Source organism: Ranitomeya variabilis, chromosome 4 (genome assembly GCF_051348905.1).
Source record: "Ranitomeya variabilis isolate aRanVar5 chromosome 4, aRanVar5.hap1, whole genome shotgun sequence".
In the NCBI taxonomy this organism is placed as follows: domain Eukaryota; kingdom Metazoa; phylum Chordata; class Amphibia; order Anura; family Dendrobatidae; genus Ranitomeya; species Ranitomeya variabilis.
The window spans coordinates 406729636-406745721 of record NC_135235.1 but is presented as its reverse complement, the minus strand read 5'-3'; the positions used below and the strand labels follow the sequence as shown (position 1 = coordinate 406745721).

Genomic DNA, 16086 nt, shown 5'->3' with positions numbered 1-16086 from the left:
GACTCATGACCCTGACTCCCCCAAGAGACTTGAGAAGGGGGCTTATGTGCTCTGAGTATAGCAGACCTGCAGCTTCTGTGTGCATACTTTACATAATCATAGCATGTGAAATTTATTTGCCCTTGCCTGGCCTACGTAAGAGGGGCTCTGGACCAGGTTTTTGCCTTATTATTCAGGGCTTTTGGTTCCTTCCACAGCCTTGGCTATTCAGAGTATCAGAGCTGGGGACATGACTTGATACCTTGAGTGGGACATTATTAATGGCTCTATAACCATGGGCTTTAAACCTTAAACAAAGGCATGGGACGGTAAACAGGTGTCGACCTTAGATGTGTTCTTGTACGTCCTGCCATCTGTGACAGAGTCGGGTATAATATTTTTCTACTGACTAGCATCCTGTTGGATATCATGAAGAATGGCTGACTGGGAGGCTAACCTGTCCTGACCCCACTGGGTGAGTTTTCTCATATACTGCTTCCCCCAAACTAGTGAAGTATAATCTGCGAGTGGGGCTTCTATTGCCCCTGCGACAAGGGGGTAAAAGGTGTCACCTTCTTCTACTAACACCAGGTTCTCTAAATCTCACCAGCAATGTCAAAAACCATAACTATTTTTTTCTAACCTCTGTAACAAATGACATGGGAAATATGTCAGGGTCTGGCATTCTACTCATCATGGCCAGCATTTCACTAGGAACCCAGAGATGCCACACACACACTGCTGGGGCTCTACAGTACCAGGTCCCCTAGACTAGGGTGTAAAGTCTGGTGGTAGCAATCTGGGCAAGTACAGCAGGCGAACAGCAGGGGTTAAGGTGGGCTGCCCACCCTGACTAATTGTCCTAGTTTGTCTCAGATGGCAGCAAAAGACTGACATATCACTGCTCCATCCATTTGTGTTGTGTCAGGGAAGGAGGTGGAGGGCAGGGCAGGTCTTGAGGGGGCGTTCGTGCCATCCAGTGCAGGCATGATGTTCATTGGGAGCATCTCCAAGATTTGCGGGGTGTAACATTTGGGGCACTTGTCAGGAGGGGCACATTATGGAAATGGATGGTGGGGTAATAACAAAGCATGCAATCCTGGTTTAAGAGTAGGAGGATTAATGGTTCATGTGCGAACAGGGGACACCACATACACGACAGGTCTCCACCCAAACTAAATTCTGGTTCACACACACACACACACACACACACACACACACACACACACACACACACACACACGTCCATCCTTCAGGGACAATTTAAGGGGGTGGAGACAAACTGGGAGCCGCAGGGCAATCAGCACCATCTTTGTTTCATACTTTCACATACAAAATTTTACCATCATGTTTTTCTTCTTCACCTTACCCTACTTCACCATGAAGAAGGGCATTCACCTGGAGCTGCGGAATCAGACCCCGGCAGATGTAAAAGGGCTCGTTCTCGATAATTGACGGTCAAAAGATGGAAAAATAGAGGGCTTGACTGACGAGTTTGAGGAACTGGAATTTCTGAGCACAATCAATATCTGCCTCAGCTCTGTCGCAAATTTACCAAAGTTAAACAAATTGAAAAGGTTGGAATTGAGTGATAGTATTTCCAGTCCACCAGAGAGGTTATCAGAAAAGCGTCAAAACCTCACACATCTTAACCTAAGTACAAACAGAATAAAGGACCTGAGCACAATAGAATTGCTGAAAAATTAGAGACCCTAAAAGAGCTTAGACCTGTTCAACTGCAAAGTCACCAACCTCTGTGACTACAGAGAAGTCTTCAAGCTCCTTCTCCAGCTCATCTATTTAGATGGGTATGAGAGAGAAGCGCCTGACTGATGACGACTATATGGAGGCTTTAGAAGATGAAGATGACGAAGAAAGACTATGATGAGGACACTCCCATGGATATAGAGGGCGAGGAAGAGGACTATGAAGATGAGGTAGAAGGGGAGGACGTTAGCGGCTAAGAGGAGGATGATGAAGCTTCTAAAAAAGAGGAGGCTGACCAGGATGCGAGTTTGCACTTCAAAAGTCCTCTGTGTAGTGGGAGTGTCAGTCTCTGGGAGCTGCAGCTACTCATTGGCTGTGCAGCTCCATGCTTTGATTGGCTGCCAGGCTGCAATTGGCCTGACGCTGATTGGTGTATCAGGGCAGCGTGGGGCAGGCTTAGAAGGTGGAAGGCGCGCATTCAGAAGTGTGCTTAGTCAGTACGGAATCGTGCGCCTGTGATAGCTGCTGTATGCTGTAGGCGCGCATTCCCAACCTGAGCTACTTGAGCTATATACTCTGTAACCAGAGCTGTGTATTGTTTAGGCGAGCACTCCTGACCTAAGCTATAAACTGTAACCAGAGCTGCATAGGTGAGCATCTCCCATCCTGAGCTATATACTGTGAACAGAGCTATACACCGTGAACAGAGCTGATTGCTGCACAATCTATGGGAGTGTCGAGGGTGTGGCCACCCCTCCTCTCCCATTGGCGGGAGCTGGCTAGCAGGCTTTTTTACGCCGCCAGGCCCCATCAACGCCGCCAGCTTTTTCCTACGCAGTGAAGCTCCCAGTACCGGTGGACGCTGGGCGCATCGTGAGCTCTGCTCTGGAGCTATTCCAGCTGCAGGCAGAGCAGACCCGGAGCAGGTAAAAGACTCAGGTGGCATCCTCTTTATCCCCTATAGGAGCAGCAGCAGCCAATCGGTGGCTGCTGCTCCCGGAGGATTACACGTCCTCACATTCGTTGCTCACAAGTAGCTGCGGGGCCTTTACATGTTGGAAAATTGTTGCAACTAGCGACAATTTTTCAGCATGTTGAAATCAAATGACTGGCAGCAAGGAGCCGATCATCGCTCCTGCTGCCAAGTCGTCTGGCCGTTTACACATTCAATCATCGCTCTGAGCAGCGATCATCGGAGCGATGATTGAATATCTAAAGTACCCTTTATACAAGCTGAATACTGACTACATTTTATCAAAGTGTGTTATCTTCTGTGTTGTCCCATGAAACGATAAAACATTTATAAAGAAGTGAGGGGTGTACTCAGTTTTGAGAAATACTGTGTATAGTTAGTATAGATTAGGAGGGAGATGAACACCGCAGCAAGTAACTGTCAGGCCGCCGTCATTTAGTGATGTGAGACCCGTTGCAGAACTTAACCTTTTCTCTCCCTTCTGCCATACCACATTGCAGGATATTCTACCAAGCAGCTATGATTATGACGTAGCGTGCTTCAAGGAAGGCGAGGATGAAGGCTGGTTCCATGCAAAGGTTAGAACAAAGATTTTTGCCAAAGAAGAAGCTGAAGTATGGCTGCAGAGATTTAAGCAGTCATCACATACTTATTTACGAGTATTAAAGACTTTCAAGGAAAACACAGATACATTTGTTTTTAGGGTTAGTTTCATTCATTATACTGAACAGTAGGGTTGAGCGAAACGGATCGTTCATTTTCATAAATCGCCGACTTTTAGCAAAGTCGGGTTTCGTGAAACCCGACCCTAGTGTGGGGTCGGCCACGCGGTCGGTGATCTTCGCGCCAAAGTCGCGTTTCGTATGACGCTTTCAGCGCCTTTTCTCAGCCAATGAAGGTGGATGCAGAGTGTGGGCAGCGTGATGACATAGGTCTCGGTCCCCACCATCTTAGAGAAGGGCATGGCAGTGATTGGCTTGCTCTCCTCGGCGTCACAGGGGCTATAAAGGGGCGTGCACGCCGACCGCCATCTTACTGCTGGCGATCTGAGCATAGGGAGAGGTTGCTGCCGCTTCGTCAGAAGCAGGGATAGCGTTAGGCAGGGTACATTAACCCCCAAATCGCTTGTGCTGTAGCGATTTCCACTGTCCAACACCACCTTTTCTTTGCAGGGACAGTGGAGGCTAGATTTTTATTCATCAGCTCTGTAGCTTATTGGGCTGCCCTAGAAGGCTCCCTGATAGCTGCATTGCTGTTTGTACGCTGCTGTGCAAACCAACTGTTTTTGTAAAAGCACAAATCCTGTTGCTCCTTCCTTTCTGCACAGCTATCTTGTTTGTTTGTCCACACTTTTGTGTGCAGCAGTCCTTTTTATTGCTGCCTGCCATACTTTTCTGAGATTATTGTAGGGAGATAGTAATTGTAGTACAGTCCCTTTTTTTTAATATATATCTTCCAGCCACTTTCTGCCCCTGAAACTGTGTAGTGTAAAACAGTGGGCCTGTATTTTTCTGCACTGTCCCACACCTAAAAAGGGAGATTTATATTGCCAATCAGTGCATCTGCGCCAGTCCTGTCTGTGGTATCTCTGTCAGTCATTTTCTGCCACAGAAACTATACTGTAATACAGTGGGCCAGATTTATTCACTAGTCTCCCCCCCCCCCCAAAAAAAAAAGGAGATTAATATTGCCAAATCTGTGCCAGTCCTGCCTGTGGCATCTCTGTCAGTCATTTTCTGCCACAGAAACTATACTGTAATACAGTGGGCCTGATTTATTCACTAGTCTCCCCCCCCCAAAAAAAAAAAGGAGATTAATATTGCCAAATCTGTGCATCTGCGCCAGTCATGTCTGTAGTATCTCAGTCAGTCATTTTCTGCCACAGAAACTATACTGTAATCAAGTGGGCCAGATTTATTCACTAGTCTCCCACACATAAACAGGGAGATTAATATTGCCAATCAGTGCATCTGCACCGGTCCTGTCTGTGGTATCTCTGTCAGTCATTTTCTGCCAAAGAAACTATACTGTAATCCAGTGGGCCTGATTTATTCACTAGTCTCCCAAAAACAAAAAAAAAGGGAGATTAACATTGCCAAATCTGTGCATCTGCACCAGTCCAGCCTGTGGTATCTCTGTCAGTCTGTCATGATCCGTTCCAGGGTTTATTAGTGTCTGCCCTTTTTTCTGGACGGATCATGTCAAGGGTTAACTTTGCTCTGCCTCATTCTGGGTTCAGGTTTGCTATTTAGCTCCCATGAATCTTGTTGACAGTGTCAGTTATAGTTCTGCCTTTGGCGTGTTAACCTGACCCTGCTGGTAGCTCTTGATTTGCCCTGCTGTGAACCCTGACTTGTCCTGCGTTTGTTAACTCCCTCTGTCTGCCCTTCTCCCAGTGTTTCTCTGTCTGTTTGTCTGCTTGATTCTCCAGTTCTGATCTTCTGGCTTGGTTATTTACTTGCTGTTTATCCCTTTTGTACCGTATTTGCCCGTTCTGGTTTACTGATCTCTGGCTATGTACTGACTATCCATCTGTCTAATCCTATTATACTGTCGTGCTATCTAGTGTTTTTTTTGACTCGGCTTGTCTGGCCACTCTCTCGCCACTTGGTGGCATCTGTTCTGCTGTCCTGTTAGTGCAGTCTTACTTTCCTCCCTAGCCCCCTCTGGTGGAGGTTGCGCTGTACTGCACTGCAGCAGCCCGACATTATAACCGACCCATACATTTTAAGGGATTTCTGCATTTTTTTTTCCTCTGCTCTGTTTGCTATGGATCCGCTCCATAACTTGGCAGATCAAATGGACAGTTTGACAACCATGTTACAAGACCTGTTTGTGGAACAGAGGGCCTTGTCCTCGTCTCATAAACACCTGCAAAGGGAGCTTTCTGACACAGTTAAATTGTTGCAGACTGACTGTAAGCACTCTGACACTGTGGATGTTTCTTTGCACTCTCCCGAACCTACTGTCAAGCTCCCAGATACCTTCTTGTTGTGAACTCTGCTTTTGGGCTCCCTCCGGTGGTTGTAGGTGGTAATGCAGTTGCCCCTGAGTTGCAGTCCTGGTCAGGTGTATCTGCTGATTGCAGTTCTGACTGGGGTATTTAGGTGTGCAGGATTCATTAGTCCTTGCCAGTTGTCCATGGTTGTTGGGAGGTTTGGGTCCTGGTTTGGATCCTTCTGCCTTCTGCCAAATCAGCAAAGATAAGTGTCTGGTTTTGTTTCTGTGGCACACATGCTGTGTGCTTAATAATTCTGTGCTATTCAGTGTTTTTTGTCCAGCTTAGATTGTGTCAGTATTTTCTCAGTCTTGTTGGATTCTCTGGAGTGGCAGATATACATTCCATGTCTTTAGTTAGATTGTGGAACTTTTTGTATTATCTGCTGTGGATATTTTTGGAAGGGTTTTAATACTGACCGCTTAGTATTCTGTCCTATCTTTCCCTATTTAGCTAGAGTGGCCTCTTTTGCTGAATCCTGTTTTCTGCCTGCGTGTGTCTTTCCTCTCCTACTCACAGTCAATATTCGTGGGGGGCTGCCTATCCTTTGGGGTTCTGCTCTGAGGCAAGGTAGTATTCCTTATTCTATCTATAGGGGTAGTTTAGTCCTCCAGCTGTGTCGAGGTGTCTAGGGTTTGTTAGGCACACCCCACGGCTACTTCTAGTTGCGGTGTTAGTTCAGGTTTTGCAGTCAGTACAGTTTCCACCTACTCCAGAGAAAGTTCATGCGGCTCCAAAGTCACCGGATCATAACAGTACAACTGGCCCACTATGAGTTAAATGCATCTCAGAAGAAGGGAAGAAAGGTGTTGAGTCATTTTTTTTTCTGCAGTTTGCTTTGCCTTTTCTTCCCTCTTTTTCTCTGGGTGGCTAAGGAGTCTTGTGTTAGCATAAATGTTCAGGAATTAGCTTCTCGTGTAGACCAGCTTGCTGCTAGGGTACAGGGAATTTCTGATTATATTGTTCAGACTCCTGTTTTAGAGCCGAAGATTCCTACTCCTGATTTGTTTTTTGGTGACAGGTCCAAATTTTTGAGTTTTAAAAACAACTGTAAACTGTTTTTTGCTTTGAGACCTCGATCCTCTGGGGATTCTATTCAGCAGGTTAAAATCGTCATTTCCCTGCTGCGTGGTGATCCACAGGATTGGGCATTTTCCCTGGAATCTGGGAATCCGGCTTTGCTTAATGTAGATTCCTTTTTTCAGGCTTTAGGACTATTATATGATGAACCTAATTCTGTGGATCAAGCGGAGAAGACCTTGTTGGCCCTCTCTCAGGGTCAAGAGGCGGCAGAATTGTATTGTCAGAAATTTAGAAAATGGTCTGTGTTGACTAAATGGAATGATGATGCTTTGGCTGCAATTTTCAGAAAGGGTCTTTCTGAATCCGTTAAAGATGTTATGGTGGGGTTTCCCACGCCTGTCGGTCTGAGTGATTCTATGTCTTTGGCCATTCAGATTGATCGGCGCTTGCGGGAGCGCAGAACTGTGCGCGCTGTGGCGTTGTCCTCAGAGCAGAGTCCTGAGCCAATGCAGTGTGATAGGATTCTGTCAAGGACAGAACGACAAGGACACAGACGTCAGAATAGGTTGTGTTATTATTGTGGCGACGCTTCTCATGTCATTTCAGTCTGCCCTAAACGGACAAAGAGGATCGCTAGTTCATTTACCATCAGTACTGTACAACCTAAATTTCTGTTATCGGTGTCCTTGATCTGCTCATTGTCATCATTTTCTGTCTTGGCGTTTGTGGATTCAGGCTTCGCTTTGAACTTAATGGACCTTGAGTTTGCCAGGCGTTGTGGTTTCCCCTTGCAGCCCTTGCAGAACCTTATTCCTTTAAGGGGCATTGATGCTACACCTTTGGCTAAAAATAATCCCGTTTTGGACACAGGTGACCATGCGCATGGCGCCAGCCCATCAGCAAGATTGTCGATTTCTGGTATTGCATAATTTACATGATGCTATCGTGTTGGGTTTTCCGTGGTTGCAGGTACATAATCCTGTGTTCGATTGGAAGTCTATGTCTGTGACTAGTTGGGGTTGTCAGGGGGTTCATAATGATGTTCCTTTAAAGTCCATCTCCTCTTCTTCCTTTTCCGAAATTCCAGTTTTTGTCTGATTTTCAGGATGTATTCGATGAGCCCAAGTCCAGTTCTCTTCCACCGCACAGGGACTGTGATTGTGCTATTGATTTGATTCCAGGCTGTAAGTTTCCTAAGGGCCGACTCTTCAACCTGTCTGTGCCTGAACATACCGCTATGCGGAGTTATGTTAAGGAGTCTTTGGAGAAAGGGCATATTCGGCCATCTTCTTCACCGATGGGAGCGGGATTTTTTTTTTGTTGCTAAGAAGGATGGCTCCTTGAGACCCTGTATTGATTATCGCCTCTTGAATAAGATCACGGTCAAGTTTCAATACCCTTTACCTTTGCTTTCCGATTTGTTTGCTAGGATTAAGGGGGCTAGTTGGTTTACGAAGATTGACCTTCGGGGGGCGTATAATCTTGTTTGTATTAAGCAGGGTGATTTATGGAAAACTGCGTTCAATACGCCCGAAGGCCATTTTGAATACCTTGTGATGCCGTTCGGGCTCACTAATGCTCCATCTGTTTTTCAATCTTTCATGCATGATATCTTCCGGACTTATATTGATAAATTCTTGATTGTATATTTGGATGATATTTTGATTTTTTCTGATGATTGGGAGTCTCATGTGGAACAGGTCAGGATGGTATTTCAGATCCTTCGTGACAATGCTTTGTTTGTGAAGGGGTCTAAGTGTCTCTTTGCGGTGCAGAAGGTTTCTTTTTTGGGTTTTATTTTTTCTCCTTCATCTATTGAGATGGATCCGGTTAAGGTTCAGGCCATTCATGATTGGATTCAACCCACGTCCGTAAAGAGCCTTCAGAAATTTTTGGGTTTTGCAAATTTTTATCGCCGTTTCATTGCTAACTTTTCCAGCGTGGTTAAACCCTTGACCGATTTGACAAAAAAAGGTGCTGATGTGGCGAATTGGTCCTCTGCGGCTGTTTCTGCCTTTCAGGCGCTTAAACGTCGATTTACTTCTGCTCCAGTATTGCGCCAACCGGATGTTTCCCTTCCGTTTCAGGTTGAGATTGACGCTTCTGAGATTGGCGCAGGGGCCGTTTTGTCCCAGAGGGATCATGTTTGTTCCTTGACGAAACCGTGTGCATTCTTTTCCCGTAAATTTTCGCCTGCTGAACGCAATTATGATGTCGGCAATCGGGAGTTGTTGGCTATGAAGTGGGCATTTGAGGAGTGGCGACATTGGCTTGAGGGAGCTAAGCACCGTATTGTGGTCTTGACCGATCATAAGAATTTGATTTACCTCGAGTCAGCCAAGCGGCTGAATCCTAGACAGGCTGTGTCGAGGTGTCTAGGGTTTGTTAGGCACACCCCACGGCTACTTCTAGTTGCAGTGTTAGTTCAGGTTTTGCGGTCAGTACAGTTTCCACCTACTCCAGAGAAAGTTCATGCGGCTCCAAAGTCACCGGATCATAACACCTTCTCTGGGGAGAGATTTCATACTTCTAAGCAGAATTGCAAGCTTTTTTTTTCTCAGACCCAGATCTTCTGGAGATGAGAGTCAGCGGGTGGAGATAATTATTTCCTTACTGCGGGAGGGACCTCAATCATGGGCTCTCTCTTTACCTGCTTCTGCCCCTGAACGTTTGTCTGTGGATAGATTCTTTGAGGCTCTGGGACTTATTTATGAGGAACCGGACCGGGTCAGGGTTGCAGAGGACATGATCATGAGTCTCTCCCAGAATGAACTCACTGCTGAACAGTATTATTCTGAGTTTAGGCGGTGGTCCGTTGAGGTGTCTTGGGGTGACTCTGCTCTGAGGCGCTTGTTTGAGAGAGGACTTTCTGATCATCTTAAAGATGCGCTGGCCCTTCACACGCCTCCCAGTTCCCTGGTGGAGGCCATGACTCAGACCATTCATATGGACCGGAGATTACGGGAGAGATTTATCCAGCGTGAGATTCCTGTTTTGCCTGCCAAGTCTGAGGTGATGTCATTCAAGGAGACTATGGAAGTTGGTACCATCAATTTCAAGGAGGAGAGGAAACGGCGACGTGATGGGAAATTATGTTTTTACTGTGGAGATCCGGGACATTGGAAGGACTGCCCCTCTTGTCCATCGAGTAACAAGCTACCGAGTCTGGGTGATGGTCTAGGCGGTCATCCAGACTCACAGATACCTTTTTCGTCATTTCAAAAAGTTTTGTTAGAGGTGGAACTGTATTATGGAGGTGTTTTTGCATCCACTTCAGCGTTTGTAGACTGTGGATCTTCCATGAACTTCATTGACTATAGTCTGGTGTCCAAGTTAAAGTTAGGGACAGTTAGGCTAGAGACTCCCATCCATATCGTTGCCATTGATAAGACACCGTTGGCTCAAAATGTCCTTAAATTTGTCTCTGAGGAGTTCCTCCTCAAGGTGGGTGCTTTGCACTAGGAACAAATTTCATGCTATGTTATGAATAATCTTCCTGCGGGACTGGTGTTGGGGTTCCCCTGGTTACAGAGGCATAATCCTGTTATAGACTGGGGATCTCGTGATACTGTTAAATGGGGTCCTAATTGTTCCAATGGTTGTCTTTCTGCTGTGTTTGTGTCCACCATTAGTCCGGAGTGTATTCCGGAGTACCTAAAGGACTTTGGTGATGTGTTCTCCGAAAAAGAGGCTGAGGTCTTACCCCCCCATCGTCCTTATGATTGTACCATCAACCTTATTCCGGGTTCTAAATTGCCCAAAGCCCGTTTGTACAATCTTTCTGGCCCGGAACGTCCTGGTATAAAAAACTATATCTCTGATAGTCTACGCAAAGGTCACATCTGTCCCTCTGTCTCACCTGTGGCCGCAGGTTTTTTTTGTCAAGAAAAAAGATGGTGGTTTACGCCCATGCCTCGATTTCCGGGAACTAAATAAAATTACAGTGAGAAATACCTACCCTCTCCCACTCATTCCTGATCTCTATAACCAATGGTCTGGGGCTAAGTGGTTTTCCAAACTCGATCTAAGGGGAGCATATAACCTTATCCGCATTCAGGAAGGGGATGAGTGGAAAACGGCATTTCTCACCTCCGAGAGCTTGTTTGAAAATTTGGTCATGCCCTTTGGTCTCACTAATGCGCCTGCGGTTTTTCAGAACTTCATGAATGATGTATTTTCTGATTTTATCGGGCGCTTTATGGTTGTATACCTGGATGATATCCTTGTTTTCTCGCCTGACAAGGAATCTCACATTGGTCATTTACGTGCTGTTCTTCACCGGTTACGGGGAAATTCTTTTTTTGCTAAACCAAAGAAATGTTTGTTTTGTGTCCAGGAGCTTTCTTTTCTTGGGATCATCCTTTCTGCGAATGGGTTTCGGATGGATCCCGGAAAGGTACAGGCCATTGTTGATTGGGTGCAACCCAGAGACCTCAAGAGGTTGCAGCGTTTTCTGGGTTTTGCCAATTATTATCGGAAATTCATCAAAGGGTTTTCTCAGATAGTCAAGCCACTCACCGATCTCACTTGCAAGGGGGCTGATCTCAAAGTTTGGTCATCCTTGGCAGTTGAAGCATTTATTACATAAAAAAAATGTTTTATGTCTGCTCCTGTTCAGCCTGATCCATCTAAACCATTCATTGTAGAGGTGGACGCATCATAGGTGGGAGTAGGGGCGGTGTTGTCTCAGGGACCCGTTACTTTGATCAACTTGAGACCATGTGCCTTTTTCTCCCGTAAGTTTTCTTCTGCTGAGAGGAAATATGATGTGGGGAACCGGGAGTTATTGGCCATAAAATTGGCTTTTGAAGAATGGAGGCATTTTTTGGAGGGGGCGGTTCATCGGATCACTGTGATTACAGACCACAAGAATTTGTCTTATATTGAAACCGCCAAACGGTTAACTCCAAGACAGGCAAGATGGTTGCTTTTTTTCTCTCGTTTTCATTTTTCAATCACTTTTCGGCCTGGTTCCAAGAATGTCAAGGCTGATGCCTTATCTCGCAGTTTTGATCCGATATCACCTCCCGAACCTCCTTCCTCCATTCTTCAGCACGGGGTGGTTGTTGCGGGGGTATCCTCTGAATTGGAGCAGGAGATTCGAAAGGCTCAGTCTCTTGCTCCTCCCTCTCTGCCTGACAATAAGCTTTTTGTCCCAGTTCAGTACCGATTGAGGATTCTCCGGGAGTTCCACGATTCTGCTCATAGTGGTCACCCGGGGATCTCTGCCATCCGGAAAGCTATGGCTAGACTGTTTTGGTGGCCCTCCATGAACTCTGATATCATTGAGTTTGTGTCTGCTTGTGATACCTATGCCCGTGCTAAGAGCTCCCATAACCGGCTGGCCGGGGAATTGATGCCATTGTCAATTCCAGATAGACCTTGGACTCATTTGTCCATGGATTTTATCACTGATCTCCCTCCTTCCAATGGCAAAACTAATCTGGGTTGTGGTCGACAGATTCAGTAAGCAAGCGCATTTTGTACCTCTGGCAGGATTGCCTAATGCTGAGACACTATCTAGATTGTTTGTTGAGAACGTTGTACGGCTGCATGGCGTGCTTTTGAGTGTGGTTTCTGATAGAGGGGTACAATTTGTGTCCAAATTTTGGAGGGCATTCTGTAAAAGATTGGGTATTTGTTTGACCTTCTCCTCTGCTTACCATCCTGAGACCAACGGGCAGACAGAGAGGACCAGTCACTTGAACAGATTTTGAGGTGTCTTGCTACATCTCAGCAGGATGATTGGTGTTCTTCATTGCCCGTGGCTGAATTTGCATTTAATTATCGGATTAACTAGTCCACGGGCACCTCTCCATTCTTCTGTAACTACGGGTTTCACCCCCATTTTGGTGAATTTTCTAGGCTGGATTCAGGATGTCCAGGGGCTGATACGGCAGTGCAACGATTGGGGGAGGTGTGGAGGGAGGTCCAGAAAAACATTGGGAAGGCTCAGGGCAAACAAACTTTTTGCTGATAAGCGATGGTCTGTAGGACCTATATTTCTAGTAGGAGATAAAGTGTGGTTGTCTACCAAGAACATTTGTCTAAAGATTCCTTCTCCTAAGCTTGGTCCCAGGTTTATTGGTCCTTACGAGATCATTGAGGTGGTCAATCCAGTTGCCTTTCGGTTACGCCTTCCTCAGTCGCTTCGGATTCCCAATGTGTTCCATAAATCCCTTCTTAAGTCCTTTGTACCATCTTCCGCTGGGCCTCCATCTCCTCCGCCTCCTGTCTCTGTGGATGGTCAGACCGAGTTTGAAGTAGAACGGATTGTGGATTCTCGCATAGTCCGTAGTTCTCTTCAGTATTTGGTCCATTGGAGGGGTTATGGTCCTGAGGATCGATCTTGGGTCCCGGCGCGATCTGTCCATGCTGATCGATTGGTCCGGGCATTTCATGCACGTTATCCTGGGAAACCTGGGGGTCCGGTGGCTCCCCCTTGAGAGGAGGGTACTGTCATGATCCGTTCCAGGGTTTATTAGTGTCTGCCCTTTTTTCTGGACGGATCATGTCAAGGGTTAACTTTGCTCTGCCTCATTCTGGGTTCAGGTTTGCTATTTAGCTCCCATGAATCTTGTTGACAGTGTCAGTTATAGTTCTGCCTTTGGCGTGTTAACCTGACCCTGCTGGTAGCTCTTGATTTGCCCTGCTGTGAACCCTGACTTGTCCTGCGTTTGTTAACTCCCTCTGTCTGCCCTTCTCCCAGTGTTTCTCTGTCTGTTTGTCTGCTTGATTCTCCAGTTCTGATCTTCTGGCTTGGTTACTTAGTTGCTGTTTGTCCCTTTTGTACCGTATTTGCCCGTTCGGGTTTACTGATCTCTGGCTATGTTCTGACTATCCATCTGTCTAATCCTATTATACTGTCGTGCTATCTAGTGTTTTTTTTTACTCTGCTTGTCTGACCACTCTCTCGCCACTTGGTGGCGTCTGTTCTGCTGTCCTGTTAGTGCACTCTTACTTTCCTCCCTAGACGCCTCTGGTGGAGGTTGCACTGTACTGCACTGCAGCAGCTTGACACAGTCATTTACGGCCACAGAAACTATACTGTAATCCAGTGGGCCTGATTTATTCACTAGTCTCCCAAAAACAAAAAAAAAGGGAGATTAATATTGCCAAATCTGTGCATCTGTGCCAGTCCTGTCTGTAGTATCTCAGTCTGTCATTTTCTGCCACAGAAACTATACTGTAATACAGTGGGCCTGATTTATTCACTGGTCTCCCCTCCCCCCCCAAAAAAAGGGAGATTAATATTGCCAAATCTGTGCATCTGTGCCAGTCCTGTCTGTGGTATCTCAGTCTGTCATTTTCTGCCACAGAAACTATACTGTAATACAGTGGGCCTGATTTATTCACTAGTCTCCCAAAAACAAAAAAAAAGGAGATTAATATTACCAAATCTGTGCATCTGTGCCAGTCCTGTCTGTGGTGTCTCAGTCTGACATTTTCTGCCACAGAAACTATACAGTAATACAGTGTGGGCCTGATTTATTCACTAGTCTCCTCCCTCCCCAAAAAAAGGGAGATTAATATTGCCAAATCTGTGCATCTGTGCCAGTCCTGTCTGTAGTATCTCAGTCTGTCATTTTCTGCCACAGAAACTATACTGTAATACAGTGGGCCTGATTTATTCACTGGTCTCCCCTCCCCCCCAAAAAAAAAGGGAGATTAATATTGCCAAATCTGTGCATCTGTGCCAGTCCTGTCTGTGGTATCTCAGTCTGTCATTTTCTGCCACAGAAACTATACTGTAATACAGTGGGCCTGATTTATTCACTAGTCTCCCAAAAACAAAAAAAAGGGAGATTAATATTGCCTAATCTGTGCATCTGTGCCAGTCCTGTCTGTGGTATCTCAGTCAGTCATTTTCTGTCACAGAAACTATACTGTAATACAGTGGGCCTGATTTATTCACTAGTCTCCCACACATAGAAAAGGGAGATTAATATTGCCTAATCTGTGCATCTGTGCCAGTCCTGTCTGTGGTATCTCAGTCTGTCATTTTCTGCCACAGAAACTATACTGTAATACAGTGGGCCTGATTTATTCACGTCAACCAAAAACAAAAAAAAGGAGATTAATATTGCCAAATTTGTGCATCTGTGCCAGTCCTGTCTGTGGTGTCTCAGTCTGACATTTTCTGCCACAGAAACTATACAGTAATACAGTGTGGGCCTGATTTATTCACTAGTCTCCTCCCCCCCCCAAAAAAGGGAGATTAATATTGCCAAATCTGTGCATCTGTGCCAGTCCTGTCTGTATCTCAGTCTGTCATTTTCTGCCACAGAAACTATACTGTAATACAGTGGGCCTGCTTTATTCGGCACTCACCCACACATAAAAAGGGAGATATATTATATTCACAACAAGTTGACATACACCTTCTACCTTTTTTTTCAGTACCATATAACGGTTGTTAGTTTGGTTACATTTTTCCAAGAATGAGGAAGGCTGGTGGAAGAGGTCGTGGCCGTGGGCGGTCATTGTCATCTGGTAATGCTGATGGTGGTGCTGGTGGAGCATCGGGTGTAGAGGGAAAATCAAAATAGCACCTAAGTCTCGAGTTGTTGAGCCAGCGTCATCGTCCGGCTACACAAGGCCTTGAACGCTACCTTTTCTGGGAGTAGGAAAACCGCTGTTAAAGCCGGAGCAGCAGGAAAAAGTTTTGGCTTTCCTTGCTGACTCTGCCTCTAGCTCTTTCGCCTCCTCTTCAGATAGTACAAAATTGAAAAGTAGCCAGTCGTCGGTCGATGCTCCCGGTCAGGAACAAGTTGATTCCTTGTGTCCTTCCCCCAAAACAACAGTGAAGGATGCGTCAGGCGACACAACAGGTTACTCCATGGAGCTCTTTACACATACTGTGCTTGGGTTAGAAAGGGAAATAGTTAACAGCCCACTAGAAGATGATTCGGACATGGAGTGCACTGATGCACAGCCACAGCTAGATTGTCATGCTGTTCCATTGACTCACATCACTACATTGCCCTTGCTGTGTACTGAGCCAGAAACTGACCCTGATGAGACGATGGTGCCCATTCCCGAATGTTATAGCACCTTACACAGTGACACAGAGATAGCTGAACATGAGATTGAAGAGGAGGTGATAGATGACCCAGTTGTTGACCCAGATTGGCAGCCATTGAGGGAAGAGGGTGCCGCTGGCAGTAGCTCAGAAGCGGAGAAGGATCGGCAGCAGCCATCTACATCACATTTGCTTTCATCTGGCAGGCCCGTCTCTGGCCAAAAAAGTTTGAAAAACAGTTTTAGGACAGCGTGGCCATCCGGTGAAAGTAACACAGCGTGCAATGCCTGAAAAGGTATTCCATAGTAGGAAGAGTGTAGTGTGGCAATTTTTTACCCAAGATCCGAATGAGGAGTTCAAAGTTATCTGTAAGAAATGCTCAAA

General features: G+C 46.0%; 1 pseudogene; it reads left to right on the top strand.

Moving 5' to 3' along the window:
• The first annotated feature begins 1359 nt into the window (after nt 1-1359).
• LOC143767898 (acidic leucine-rich nuclear phosphoprotein 32 family member A pseudogene) lies at nt 1360-5096 on the top strand (annotated as a pseudogene).
• The last annotated feature ends 10990 nt before the right edge of the window (nt 5097-16086 follow it).